This window comes from Macaca mulatta, chromosome 4 (assembly GCF_049350105.2).
Source record: "Macaca mulatta isolate MMU2019108-1 chromosome 4, T2T-MMU8v2.0, whole genome shotgun sequence".
NCBI classification, from domain to species: Eukaryota; Metazoa; Chordata; class Mammalia; order Primates; family Cercopithecidae; genus Macaca; species Macaca mulatta.
In genome coordinates, this window is record NC_133409.1 from 129,583,015 (window position 1) to 129,595,947 (window position 12,933).

The window sequence follows — 12,933 nt, forward strand, 5'->3', positions numbered from 1 at the left end:
CCACTGAAATGACCATGTAGTATATAAGCCACATTAGGACCTCAAATTAAGCTGTTGAGTCACGAGGGTGAACCTTTAACAAAGTAAACACTGATCTTATAAATCTTTCTACACTGCCTCACACCATCTCATCTAGGTCACTAGAAAAAATACTTTTTTTTTTTGAGACGGAGTCTTGCTCTGTTGCCCAGGCTGGACTGCAGTGGCCGGATCTCAGCTCACTGCAAGCTCCGCCTCCCGGGTTTACGCCATTCTCCTGCCTCAGCCTCCTGAGCAGCTGGGACTACAGGCGCCCGCCACCTCGCCCTGCTAGATTTTTGTATTTTTTAGTAGAGACGGGGTTTCACCGTGTTAGCCAGGATGGTCTCGATCTCCTGACCTCGTGATCCGCCCGTCTCGGCCTCCCAAAGTGCTGGGATTACAGGCTTGAGCCACCGCGCCCGGCCTACTTTGTTCCCATATAAAGAGTCTCTTTCTGATTATCGAGTTGACACAATATATCCAAAGCAACTGAATGCACGACTCAAACTGTCATCCAACCACACAAAGAGGGCATTGATGTGAGTATGAAACTGATTTTTTTATTATACTAAGGACACATTTAATGTGAGGTAGAGCTATAGATGGGCAGCAAGGGTGGAATCCTGATGGAGGCTCAGCACGGTTAATAGTGTAAAAGAAAGAGACTGAGCACGGTGTATTCAAAGAAAGAGAAGACGCTCAGTCTGAGTGAAGCATTAAAGCGCAAGGTAGCAGGAGTGATGATGAGGTAGGATCCGGGAACAAGGCCTGCAGGCCTAAGGACTTTGAAGGCCATGACAAGAAGTTTGGATTTTGTCCTGAGAAAAGAGGGAGCTGTGGAAGTATATACCTTGCTTTGCCAAACTGGCATCCATAAAATAAAATCACAGCTTTTAAATATTCATTTTCAGTCACTTAAGCATCCATCTTAGAATAGCAAGAACATTCTTTCCCTCTGGGAGTCTCTTTCCTATGTTAAAAGATAAATTTAGGCACATTAAAATTTTAAAGAGTTTATTTTGAGCAGACAGACATTCATGAATCAGGCAGTGCCAAACCACAAGAAATTTGGGCTTCACTGAGGGGGGTGTGAGTGGAAAATTTTGGAAAGGTGTTTATGGAAGCAAAACAAAGAAAATATTTGCTTGGTTAAGGTGAAAAGTCACTAGTTAGAATTTAGTTGGCAGTTTCTGATAGGTTAATTTTAAGTTTCTTGTTTTCCTAGGACATGACCTTCATGCCGAGTTGAGCTTTAGCTTGCTTACGTAAGACTCAAAGCACTGGGGAAATCTCAACCTACTGGCCTCCTAATTAATTAATACCCACATCAAATCCAACAATACAGGGGCTTATTCTATTCAAGGAGTCAAGTAGCCCTGAGATCAGTAGAAAATTCTATCAGTCTCTGCTGCTATCTGCCACATGGAGTTCCTGTTGTCCCATGGACTTCATGATCTGAGGCGGTTTGGTTGAAACACTGGCCACAATTTGTCCATGTGAGTCCCAGTATCTTCATTCTCTAGCCCTTCACAGGAAGAAAGAGGAGGTCTCCCTCCCTGCTATCCCTCAGGCCTGGGATCTCAAAATGTAGGTGGATATATAATCATTTTTCTCTGGCATGCCACTGTCCAGGAGAGATGAGGATGGAACAATTTCTAGCTTCAGCCATGTACTAAGCCCATAACTTACGCTTCCCCAGAAAATCTAAGATCTAGGAGGTTAGACCCAGGGCACAGGTCCCGATTGTACATTTCCATAATGTCAGCTTTGCCACAACTGGGTGTGTTAGGGCAGACAGACACGTGGGACTCATGGCTCATGTCCTTTACATCTACTAAGGGTTAGGTCAATTCAACCCAACCAAGATATTCCAAGATATCTTCCTAAGAGGTTCCCAGTTCCCTTTACACATTTACCTGCTTCCTCTTCAGCAGGTAAACATCCCAGCGGTAGATTCTTGTACTCTCACTCTGCAATAGAGTTTTCAACCTGATCATACCCAGCCTTCCCCAGTTTACAACAGATATTTTATAATTTATTATTATTATCCTGAAGTGAACTTTATAAGATTTACCTCATAATGGTTGCTGCTGGGAATACAAGATGAATAAGGTATAATAATCCTAGCCTTTGAGGGGTGCATAATTAACCCCAAGGAAAAAGATTTGCATATAAAGTATTACGAGTCAATATGTAAATTTATATTAAAGAAGGTTCCTGCAGGTGGCAAAATGACCTCTCAAAAAGAGTGGCTGAAGAGGCCGGGTGCAGTAGCTCATGCCTATAATCCCAGCAGCTTGGGAGGCTGAGGCAGGTGGATAAGTTGAGGTTAGGAGTTTGAGATCAGCCTGGCCAACATGGCAAAACCCTGTCTCTACTAAAAATACAAAAATTACCCAGCATGGTGCCACACACCTCTAGTCCCAGTTATTCTGGAGGCCGAGGCAAGAGAATCGCTTGAGCCCAGGAGACAGAGGTTGCAATGAACCTAGATTGTGCCATTGCACTCCAGCATGGGTGACAGAGCCAGACTCCATCTCAAAAAAAAACCCCAAGAAAAAAAAACACAAAAAACAACCAACCAAACAAAAAGAGTGGCTGAAGAGAGTTTAATGAAATAACTATTGTATTAGTCTGTCCTCATGCTGCTATAGAGAAATACCCAAGACTGGGTAATTTATAAAGGAAAGAGGTTTAATTGAGTCACAGTTTCACGTGGCTGGAGATACCTCAGGAAACTTACAATCATGGTGGAAGGCACCTCTTTACAGGGCGGCAGGGGAGAGAATGAATGCCCAGAGAATGGGGAAGCCCCTTATAAAACCATCAGGTCTTGCGAGAACTCACTCACTATCATGAGAACAGAATGGGGGAAACTGCCCCCATGATTCAATTATCTCCACATGGTCCCTCCCATGACACATGGGGATTATGAGAACTACAATTCAAGCTGAGATTTGGGTGGGGATACAGCCAAACCATATCACCTATTTACAAACTGGGGAAGGGTTAAGCCATCATAAGGGATGATGAAGCACTCTGGGGCTCTACTTCCCCTGGGAGACAAGAGCAGAAAGCAGCACAGGGATCTAGGAAAACACTGAGAGTCACGAGAGTCACAGCTGCAGGAAAAGTCTGCACCAACAGGAGCTGACAGCTTTCATAGAGAAAGACCCACTGTCAACTTAAGTAGCCCTGAAGACATGGACAGTTTATAAATGACTGGAAATTATGACGATAATTTATTACTGATTTGCTCTAAAGTGTTATCCATTTTATGCTATATATAGTTTAGTGTAGTTAGAAAATAAAGGGAAATTTATTTTTAATTTTGGGTATATATACAGATTTATATATTTACCATGCCAGATGTTAAATATTATGAATATCATTCCTGGGTAGTCTGTGACATAAAAGTATGAAGATTTTTGTTAAGAAGTAATTAACATTTGGTATTTAATATTTACACCATCCACCATTTTCATAGTGAGTTTATATATATGTCTGTGTGTGTGTATGTAATTGAAGTGGATCTTAATTTCTCTGCACTGGGGGAACTGGGTCAATATTTGAGCCATTAGGTATATCAACTTGCCAGTTTTCTGGGATATTCTTGAAGAACAAACATGTTTTAGCAACATTCTGCCAATTAGAGCTGCTTAAATGAGGCAGCTGTGAGTCAGCACAAATTTAGTCTGTGTTGACTTTGCTCTGCCTTGCCTCCTATATTTCTCCAATCTTTACTCACCTTCCCTCTTCACTCAGCAGCTTTGTTTCAATATATTTGTCCTTTGAACCTTTGAATACAGTTGCAACATTCTAAGTCAACAGGGCAGCTAAGCATACCTAGCAGAAAAAAAATTTCGACTTTAACCTCAGAAACCGACAAAATCTTCTCAAGGATTATGGTTCCAATAAATACTGTTTAAAGTATTTTATTCATAGTTCTATTCAGTAAACATTTATAGAGCACCTACTTTGTTCCCTGAATTGTTTTAGGGACAGAGAATGCCAGGAAAGACTAAGTCCTGAATGACAGGAACCAGAAGATCCAGTGTGAGAGGGTCTTAGTCAGAGGGAACAATGAGACAGGGTGTTAGTCAGGAACAAGTTGGGTGTGTTTTAGGTACACTGGTGTTTGGGAGCATGGTGAGGAAGTATTGAAAGATGAGGCCAGTATGGGTGTATTAGTTACCAATTGTTGTATACCAACTCACCCCGAAGTTTAGGGACTTAAAGCAACAAATATTTATTATCTCACACAGTTTCTGACGGTCAGGAATCTGGGAGCAGCTTAGCTGGGTGGTGAATCAGCATTTCTCAGGACGTTGCAATCAAGTCACTAACAAAGGCTGCGTCAGCGGAGGGCTTGACTGGGGCTAGTGGATCTCTTTCCAAGATGGCTCACTCACATGGCTGTTGGCAGAGGCCTCAGTTCCTCTCTGAAAGTTGGCAATACATCTCACTTCTTTGGCATGTCTGCTTCTCTGTAGGACTGCTTGAATGTCCCCAGGACATGGCAGCTAACTTTCTCTGGAGTATGGAAGCAAGAGGGAAACTACAATGTCTTTTATGACCTAGTATTGGAAGTCACACCTCTGAAGATAGAGAAGGGCCAAGGAGATCGCCTCCGGGGAGAGAGCAGGTGGAGAAGAGAAGGCTGGGTGGAGCCAGCCAAGGCATCTGAGGAGGAGGGGTCAGTGAAGTAGAAGGAAGTCCAAGAAAGTGTGGCTTTCTTGTTGGCATCATGAGGCCAACAGATAGGCAAGAGGACAGAAGAGTGGCATTGAATTTGGTACCACGGAGGCTACTGCTGACCTGAGGAGAGAAGATGGGGACACAAGCCTGACTGGAGTGGGTTGAGGAGAAAATGGGACATGAGGCAGTGGAAATACCAGCTACCTACAGCCTTTTTGAGAAGTTTGCTCCGAAAAAGGGCATATGATTGGGACAGTAGACTTCCTCAGTGATCTAGAAGAGGAAGGGAAGGTTGAGTAGGCTGGGCTCAGTTTCATTTGCAATTGTGGAAAGTCACCTAAGAGTGGCTGAGGCTGCGCACTGAACTCTTTATAGCCGCCAGGGAGGTCCCTTGGCTCTGGGCAGTGCGCCATCTGGTGCTCAGTCATGGAGTCAGAGTTAGACTAACACAGTAGGTTGGGCAATCCCTTTGCTGGAACAGAAAGGGTTTTTTTCTCGTACATTTTAAATTCAAGTTGGAGTAAACTGCCAAAAGAACAACTTAAAAAATGCTGACTGAATGGCGGAAGTGGAAAGTTCACCTCACTTCCTTTTAACCCCTTCCAACTTATTCCATTTCGTCTTTCTTTCTTACTCCCTCATCCTCTTCACCTTAATCCGTGAGTCTCTCTGTTTCCTTTTCTACTGTCCATTTCTATGATGCAGAATCTAATGATGCAGCTACAAGCCAAGAAACACCAAAGATTGCTGGCAGCCACCAGAAACCAGGAGAGAGGCCGGGAACAGATTATCCCTTAGAGCTTCCAGAAGAAGGAACCAGCTTTGCTGACATCTGGATTCTGGACTTTTAGCCACTAGACTTGTGCAAGAATAATTTCTGCTGTCTAAGCCACCCAGTTCGTGGTAATTTGTTACAGTGGCCACAGGAAAAGAATTCAACTACTTTGCAATAAAAAAAAGGAATGCGTACATACAAAAGCATAGATGAATTTCAAAATAATTATGCTGCGTGAAAGACACCAAACAAACAATATACCTGCTGTATGCTTCTATTTATATAAACTTCTGGAAAATGCAAACTAACTCATTGTGACAAAAAGCAGATGAGTGGTACGGGACCAGGCAGGAGAAAGGGATTTCCAAAGGGCATGAGGATGTGAATAAGTTCATTATCATGATTATGATGATAGTTTCATAGGTGTATGTGTATGTTAAAACTTAGCCAGTTGAGGCTGGGCATGGTGGCTCACTCCTGTAATCCTAGCACTTTGGGAAGCCGAAGCAGACGTATCACCTGAGGCCAGGAGTTCAAGATCAGCCTGGCCAACATGGCAAAACCCCGTTTCTACTAAAAATACAAAAATTAGCTGGGCGTGGTGGCACACTCCTGTAGTCCCAGCTACTTGGGAGGCTGAGGCATGAGAATCACTTGAAATCAGGAAGTGGAGGTTGTAGTGAGCTGAGGTCACGCCACTGCATTCCAGCCTGGGGGTGACAGAGGGAGACTCATCTCAAAAACAAAAATGAAAACAAAACCGAAAAATGTTTCCAGTTGTACACTTAACTCTGTACACTTTTTTTTTTTTTTGAGACAGTGTCTCGCTCTTGTCACCCAGGCTGTAGTGCAATGGTGCAATCTCAGCTCACTGCAACCTCCCTCTCCCAGGTTCAAGTGATTCTCCTGCCTCAGCCTCCCAAGTAGCTGGGATTACAGGTGCCCACCACCACACCCAGCTAATTTTTTGTATTTTTAGTAGAGATGGAGTTTTGCCATGTTGGCTAGGCTGGTCTCAATATTTCATATATATATATATATAATATATTGTATATAATACATTATATAAAATACACATATATTTTAAAGTGTCAATTATATCCCCTAATACAGTAATAAAACTAATAGATGGAAATAAACGATCACAAATTTATCATGTAGATAAGCATGCTGTACAATCCCTCTGCTCTCCAGCTGGTCTCCTCAGCTGCCTCTGTCCTTTGGAAGGCTTCCTTCTACTTAGAAACCGGCCCAGGTCTCCACTGTCCTAACCTTCTTAGCCATGCACCCACACTCAGAAGAAACCAACAAACACTCCACAGCAAATTTTTAAAATTCTTTATCCTTGGCTAGTTTTCCCTTTTGCTATTTCCTTCTTTCTTTTCACGTCCAAAACTTCAGTAGTCTACACTCTAGCTCTCCTTCCTCTCTCAAAGTCTTGAATTTTAATTTCTGAATTAATGAACTAATCATCTTAGTTCTATGAGTTTCAAGGTCTTTTCTCAGTCTATCTTTAACTTCTATGCTGCAAATACCAGCTCAACTTCCCTTTCCATCAGCAACTTTCTGCCGCAGTCTCCCACTCTTCGCCAAGCACTACTGCTCAGATTTTCTTGTGGCTCATTTTTTCTTAGTTTCATGATTTATATCTCTTCTTTGCCAACATGTTGTCACGTGGATCCCACCCAGTCCTGCTTCATGTCAAAAGGCCAGGATTTTCTTGAAATAAATAACACGTAATTAAGGACAGCCCTCCTGCCTCCATAGCACAGCCCTGTGAAGAAAGCTATGAAAAGATTCCCGAGGCTGACGTTGGGCAGTGAACAAGTGAATAGAGCATTTAGCAGGGCAACTTGGATGCATCTCTGAAATGGCGTGGCCACTATTCCACTCACTGCACTCCACTCCTTATCTTGAAATGTTCTCCCCACTGCTCTCTGCCAGTCCGTATCAACGTCTTCTGCATCATGACACCTTCACAAATACTGGACATTCCAACAAGGGGTCTTTCTAAATCTGTATTTCTTTCCATGCTGCCCCCACATCCTGAAGTGACAGTTTTGTCATTCTAATATTGGGGAAGATATGGAAGAGGATGGCAGTAGAGGTGGAGAAGCAGCTCTCACATAGTAGGAAGGTGGCTATTAGGTATTGTAGGTGAAAGCCAGGACTCATGCATCTGAGATGAGGATGCACTGAAGCTGATTAAAATTCTGTTATTATACATCCTCATCCTATTGTTCTACCTCAAGACCTGTGCATGCTTTCTTCTAAGGCTGCCCTCAATACTGGTTGTTCTGGTATTGTAAGGAAACCAAGAAGGAAGAATCAAGCATCAAAACTCAACACATCTAGTGCTCCCCTTTAGTTTACAGATGAAAGCACTGGGGTTCAGAGAGGTTGAAATTTATCTAACGTCACAAAGCTGATCAATGGTAGAATCAGCCTAGAACCCAGGTTTTCAGAATCACTGGCAACAGCCTTTTCCATTTATCCACTGATTCAGCAAATAATTTTTTTAGTTCTAATCTATAAAATGCTGCAGTAGGACAGAGATACAGTGCTGAACAAGATGGGACAAAGGCCTTTGACCTCAAGGAATTCGCATTGTAGTGGGAGGAGACAGACTACAAACAAAAAAGAAAAAGTGATAAATATCTCAGTAATTATAGCCTATGATTGGGATGTGAAGGAAATTAAGCAGGGACTATGAATTAGATTGTTCTCAGGTTGCTAATTAAAAGACATACCCAAGTCTGGATAGTTTATAGAGGAAAAAGTTTTAATAGACTCACAGTTCCACATGGCTGGGGAGGCCTCACAATCAGGGAGGAAGGCTAAAGGCACATCTTACACTACGGCAGGCAAGAGAGAATGAGAACCAAGTGAAAGGGGTTTCCATTTATAAAACCATCAGATCTCGTGAGACGTATTCACTACCATGAGAACAGTATGAGAAAAAACGCTCCCGTGATTCAGTTCTCTCCCCCCGGGTCCTTCCCACGACACATGGGAATTATGGGAACTACGATTCGAGATTTGGGTGGGGACACAGCTATTATCAGACTATAATAGAGAGTAGCTGGGGAGAGCTTTACTTTAGATGAATGGTAAGGGAAACATAAAAATTGAGAGAAAACTAGGCATGCAAAGAGATGGAAGGGAGGTTCTGGGGCAAAGGAACCAGCATTTTCATGGGTTTGAAGAGAGAAAGTGCTCAGTGTCTTTGTGTACCCCAAGCCGAAGGAGGCCCCTAGGGCTTGGCTGAAAAGTAGAGGGCAGGGACATGGCTTGAGGAGGGGGGTGGCAGGTGGCAGATGACTCACTCCCGTTAAGTCCTGTTAAGGAGTTTGGATTTTATTCTAGGTGAAATGGTTTTCCAATGGCTGGCCCTCTTCCATACAGATTTTGCCCAGAAGACACAGTATTTTGGGAGGTATGGTTCCACACTACAGCTATTTGAAAGCATAACTGGAACTTATGAGGAAAAATCCATCTGCTTCTGTACCAAAAAAGACTGAAGAAAAAACTGAAAATCAGTCGTAGTGTGTGGATTTGCCAAAATACATTAAATTACTTTTCTGGAGTCTAGTGGATAAGTATCTTAGTCCATTCAGTGGCTGGAACAAAATGCCGTAAACTGAGGTGTTTATAAGCAACAGAAATTTATTTCTCACTGTTCTGGATGCTGAGAAGTCTGAGGTCAAGGCTCAGGCAGATTTGGTGTCTGGTGAGGGCCTGTTTCTTCATAGACGGTGTATTAGTCTGTTCTCACAGTGCTATAAAAATACTGCCCAAGCCTGGGTAATTTATAAAGGAAAGAGGTTTAATTGATTCACAGTCTCACACGGCTGGGGAGGCCTCAGGAAACTTACAATTACGGCAGAAGGCAAAAGGGTAGCAAGGACCTTCTTCACATGGTGGCAGGAGAGAGAACTGCAAGCAGAAGAAATGCCAAACATTTGTAAAACCATCAGATATGGTGAGAACTCACTCACTATCATGAGAATAGCATGGGGGAAACTGTTTCCCATGATCAGATCACTTCCCTTCCTTGACACATGGGGATTACGATTCAAGATGAGATTTGGGTGGGAACATAGAGCCAAACCATATCAGTCCATGCCTTTTTGCTCAGTCCTCACGTGGTAGAAGGGGCAAGCAAACTCCCTTGGGCCTCATTTATAATGGCCCTAAGGGCACTAATTCCATTCATGAGGTCTCTGTCCTCATAACCTAGGCACCTCCCAAAGGCCCTACTTCTTAATGGCATCACCTTGGAGATTAGGTTTCAACATATGAATTTTAGGGGGACGCAAACATTCAGACCATAGCAATAAGTAGGTTGGTAAAATTTCTAAAATAAATGAATTATGCTGACATAAACAGGGCAGCTACTAACTCATAACTATAACTGAGGTTGCTATTTGCCAGGTACAGCTCACAGAGAAAGTAAATGTCAATCAAAACATTTTAACAGAACAATTTAAATATACTCAAAGAGCATCCCCCTTAAACTCATCAAATCATTTCAAAACTAAAAGCAGACCTGTGAATGTGGATAATTGCCTCTAATATCATGTTTTATAAGTTAGTATTTTTATGTTAAGTTTTCTTAAAATGAAGCTTCCAGTATAAGGATGCATGTTTGCACTTAAACGTATGGTCCACACACATACACATACATGAAGAAAACACGTACCAAACGCTTAAGGGCTGAATTGCACTGAATTACGAAGTTCCATGTTTTAAGGTTCACAATTTTTAAATGCTGGATTAATATGTAACATGTCACTGAGATTTCTTAAAGAAAGAATTGATTTTGCTTAATTTTTTTCAATACAGTTTAAATAAGCTAACTTTTTTGCTTATCTAGCTATCTCTGATTATTTTACAAAGCTTTATTTTCCACTGTTGGTAACAATTTAGTTACTAGTGCCAAGCAATGTCCTGCAAGGATAGTGAAGTGCAGACCTTTCTAAGTGAGAACAGTATGTGCCAAGGCAACATCTTCGTGGGAGCAAAGAAATCTCACTTTATATCACAAGCAGGACATAAAGATTTTCTATAAACCAGAAAATATGTATTCAATATTCAAGGAATCATGAGCTTGTACTGTGTGCTAGCTTACTGAATTGACTTTTTCATAGAAAGGAAAATCTTTATTCTTCCTCTGAAATTGCCCAAGAATCCACATGACTAAAACCCAGTTTGAGTAGACCAAGCAGAATGGAGGCATAATGCCAAGATGGCTGAAGATACATTTCCAGAATCCTAGGCTGAGGATAAACATAATTTTAAAAGGCATATAGTTACTGGTCTATTTAATTCCTTTTGTTCTTACACACATTAAAGATGGAATTACTGCCTTTGATTTTTTACTTTAGAGGCACACTTGAAAGCTGTGAAATTACCTACTTAGCAGCTTTGCCTGCCTGCTAACGTTCTTCTGGCTAGAACAAGGTAAATGCACAGTAATTGCTTCTTATCTCACCTTTTCTGCAAATAGGTAGAGGGAAATGATTGATGTTCATGGTCTATTGAGTCTTTTTTAAAATAATTTCCCTTAAATAAAAGATAGATTTGGAAGTAGTTACAAAAGGAAAGAAAGAGCTAGAGAAAGCTGGTGCAAGATGATATTCTATTAATATCCATTGCTTGGAGTTCTGTTTGGTGCCATTTGACTGAGGAAGTCACCACTTTATCTCAAGCAAATAAGTTCAGTTGTTAAAAATGCAGGGAATTTTCTAGAATGTGCTTACTATATGCTTAAAACTTAAGTCACAGATACTGAGAATTATTTCCAATTTATCCTAAGTTTAAAATAAAGCGAGAGTTTAAATGAAAGCCAAAATCACAACTAAAATGATTTAAAATGAATTAACCTTATTTATTCAGTTATAGCTAAATACTCTCATTATTCTCTTACCTCAAATCAATAATAGATATTAATTTGAATGAATAGATTAGAGATTTACCATTATATTCTAGATGTATAAATTATTTTTAGAATAATAGACATATGAACACACACTATGAAAAATATATTTCTAAATAAATCAGCAATCTGTTTCTCACGAATTTTCATTTTGAGTTTATTTGAATCTTTTTTTTTGAGCTAGGGTCTCACTCTGACACTCAGGCTAGAGTACAGTGGTGTGATCATGGTTTACTGCAGCCTCTGCCGTAAGAGATCCTCCCGTGCTCAAGTGATCCTCCCCCCTCAGCCTCCCTAGTAGTTGGAACTACTGGCACTCACCACCATACCTGGCTAATTTTTGCATTTTTTTGTAGAGACAGGGTTTCACTATGTTGGCCAGGCTGGTCTCAAAGTCCTGGGCTCAAGTGATTGGCTAGCGTTGGCCTCCCAAAGTGCTGGGATTACAGGCCTGAGCTACTGTACTTGGCTTATTTGAATTCTTTATAGGTCTTTTTTGGTTACATGGTTAATTGAAGTCGTTTCATATAAATTACTTAGTTTTTGATTTGTACTTTTATATAATTGTATGTTCTTCAAATTATCAGAATGATAATACATCTTTTTGAAGATGACCCACTCGTTACCTAGCTTCATTTTATTATAGGATATAAACACTCAATAAAAGCACCCAAAAGTCAGGACATTTTGACTTGAAATATTTAATCCAGACAATAAAGCTAGACACTTGGATTTAGAAGTTAAGATTTAGAAAAGCTTAAAACACTGCCAGTCTTGCTTTTTCAGAATAAATCTTATTCAGACCATCTTTCTGGGATTCTAAAACTCAGGTCTATCAGAGCCTCAGAAATTGTTGTGAACAGACTTTTGAATACAAAACAAGATAATATTCCCTCTGCTCCCTGTAATATAAATGCATTTGTTGTGTGGCATATTTTCTATTATAATTGATATTGTACAGATTGTTAAAATTGATTATAAGCAATGTCCACTCTGTCAAGGAAACATTGTGTTATATATGGAGAGAGAGATGAATCAGTTTGCAAATTCAAGTGTGAAAGACTGTATATTTCTAAAACTGAATTTTGTTGTGAAGAACAGACTTTTGAATGCAAAACAAGATTATATTCCCTCTGCTCCCTGTGATAAAAATGCATTTCTTGTGTGGTTTATTTTCTTTTGGTAATTGATATTTTACAGATTATTAAAATTTATTCTAAGCAATGTCCACTCTGAAAGCGAAATGTTGTGCTATATGTGAAGAGAGAGATGAATCAGTTCACAACTATATTTCTAAAACTGAGTTTCATTTCTATTTTGAGTCCCATTTCATTAGGGAACATAAACCAAATTTAACCCAACTAAATCTGTTGGGTCTCTTCCCCAACACACACCCTCAATTTTTTCTAAGGTTCCATCTAAGTTCCTATCCTGTCCTCAACAGACATCTGTCCACACAGGAGCCTGCCAAGACATTCTCATTCCCATCTAGTCTCGAGGT

The 12,933-nt window shown here is 40.8% G+C and overlaps 1 long non-coding RNA gene across 1 annotated transcript; it reads left to right on the forward strand.

The window, feature by feature from the left end:
- The first annotated feature begins 162 nt into the window (after positions 1-162).
- On the forward strand, positions 163-12,722 carry LOC114677589 (uncharacterized). Its single transcript, XR_003728946.2, has 2 exons — positions 163-560; positions 8,861-12,722. It is a non-coding gene; the product is annotated as an uncharacterized LOC114677589 (long non-coding RNA).
- The last annotated feature ends 211 nt before the right edge of the window (positions 12,723-12,933 follow it).